The sequence below is a fragment of the Trachymyrmex cornetzi genome, unplaced genomic scaffold, assembly GCF_001594075.2.
Source record: "Trachymyrmex cornetzi isolate Tcor2-1 unplaced genomic scaffold, Tcor1.1 scaffold282, whole genome shotgun sequence".
Lineage (NCBI taxonomy): Eukaryota > Metazoa > Arthropoda > Insecta > Hymenoptera > Formicidae > Trachymyrmex > Trachymyrmex cornetzi.
Window position 1 is genome coordinate 183,299 of NW_017297505.1, and position 2,733 is coordinate 186,031.

Below are 2,733 nucleotides of genomic sequence, written 5' to 3' on the forward strand. Positions count from 1 at the left end.
TTGTCTCGGATTGTTTGACTTCCTTTAACTGCAATTATCACGATAATAATTAGAATGAGGAAATTCAGACTGCAGGTTCTTACAGAGAAGAGAAACTAAAAGTAGAAAAGTTCCTCCGTTAAATCAATAAAATTCAATAGATAATTACACAAAAGTACTCCAATGCTTATTTTTCCTGTTAATCTTTATATATACCTTGCAAAATGTGTAACGTATATTTAATAAAATACTAATGAAAAAATGAAATTTATATATAAAATATATTAAATCTAATTTTACTCGTTTACAATCATTTTGGAATTACGCTCTTATTCACAACATGACTAAAAAGTTAATATATATTTCTACTAATGTAGATTAACTTTAATCATGGTATAACTTATTTTTTATCTTCTCCTAGTTGTAATAATTAGAAATAGGTAAAAAATAAATTAAACTGAGATTGAAGTTGATTTACGTTGGTAGAAATTGGTCTAAAAGATCCTCAAAACTTCCAAGAGTTCAGGCAGTTCCAAACAATGCCATATCAAAACTTCATTGAGCAAACTACGAAAATCGTGCAGTTATTATCGTCGAACGAGCAATCTAATCTACGAACAAAATCCACATGATAGAGATACAAAGACTGTAAAATAAAATGTACTCGAGATAACAAATATTGCGATTTCTCTCTGCAATCACGTAACACGTCTGTTGTCTTCAGGTTAAACAGGAGCTTATAATCCACGTCGTGCTCGATAGAAACGCGACCCAAGATATTCCATTTTCGTATATAGAACCGTAGGCCCGATATTCTCATCATACATTCAGCCCTAGACTTTGTCTTTCTCCCCTTTCACGTATATCGTGCAAGTTCGAATGTGAAATAGAAGAGTAACGATCGATGACAGTCGTTTAATCCCGAATAAAGCTTCGTCTTCTTCAACAATTCAATTCAACTTCTCAATAGGAGCATCTGAAATATACTATACGCAACTATTATATTTAAAGAAAAGAACATACTAGTAGCAACCATATAGTGGTGACAACTACACAACTGTATAGTTTTATATCTACAAGCATATATTATGAATATATATATATATATATATATATATATAATTATGATTGCAATAACTATAAAATAATTTATTTAATTATATATGTATGAATACATAAATTATTAATCAGATTTGGCAACATCCGCAGTTATTATTAATGCTAACGTAAGCTATCATATAAACACTAGTTAAATTCGGTTTTAACTGGTACTTTAAAATCGGATTTAACTAATATTTCTGCTCTCAATGGCTCTCTGACTCTGAAAGGTCAGGTACCAAACTCCAAGTATCATAAACTAGCGATTCTACAGCATTTTACGTCAGCAATTAATAACTACGAACGTTATTCGAGTAATAGTAACATGCAAATGTGGGACATTAATTCTACATAATATAAAACTTGTATGATTGCTATCTCTAAAGTTGTTACCACTATATTTTTCTTCAAGTACAGAGAGACAGTTTTATCTGAGAAAAAACTTGTAGAGATTAAAATTATAGGAATTAAGGACGATCTTTCATCAAGGCGTACTTGAGTTTCATTGCAACAGTGACTTTGATTTTAAAGTTCCGGCGCGTGCATTTAAACACACTTTGACTTTTAACGCGTCATTCACCACCTTGGCACGATTAATAACGTATTATCTTAGTTCGTATTACAACCTTTGTTCGAGAGCCGAGAGACGGCGGCGAATCGTTAACTCGTGTTTAATTAAACTCGTCTGTCACGCAAATCAAGTTCGGTCTTAATGGGCACCGTTGTGAGTCAATCGGACGCCATCCTTGACCACAGTTTAGGAGAAATTTCAGGTTTATCGTTGACTACGAAAAGTGGTTGACTTATAGCTTGTCCAATCGATGAAGGACGACCGTGATCAAAAAGTAGCGACGCCGGTTGAACGTTACTCCGAGTTTTGTATCGCCACGCGCGATAGAATTTCTTTCATTGACAGACATACGGGCTTTCAACGTATTGCAATCTATTGATGAAACACCGTCAACGAGATGTAAAATTATTATTTAAAAAATCGAATATATCACTTCTAGAAGGATAACCCAAGGTGTCTTTGCGACAGCTTGGGTTATCCAAGCAAGTTGGCAAGTTTTTGCATTCGGAGCAAATCTTTCACACAGGTGGGGTCATCGTTACCGTTACTTTGGTCTCGGAGTTACTTGTCAATCATCGTGTAAACATCAATTAGCGTCAACTATATACTAATCACTGTGCCGCGTGAGTCATCCATTATCGACCGCGACGGAATCCGTATTCTAAGGTGAAGTCTCCTCGTCGTCCTCGGACGGAGAATCGGGTGAGTCAAAGGTGGTAACGAACGGGATAATCGGAAGACTCTGACTGGACTCGGCATGTCGAGGACGATGATACACCAAGAGTCGTAAGAAAGGAGCGAGTCTAAGGTGAAATCTCGTCGTTCTCGAACGAAGACTCAGGTGAAGCGAAGCGGGATGATCGGGAGACCTTGATTGAACTCGGCGTCTTGTCAGGGACGATGATACACCAGGAGTCGCAAGAAAGGTGTGAGCCGTCGCGTGCGCGAACTCGAGTCGTATCAGTTGTATGGTCGTCGCGAGTCGCCGATCGAGGAGGCGTCGAAAAACGCGCTAGAGAATCCAGTTTGTGTGTGTGTGTGTGTGTGTGTGTGTGTGTGTGTGTGTGTGTGTGTGTGTGTGTGTG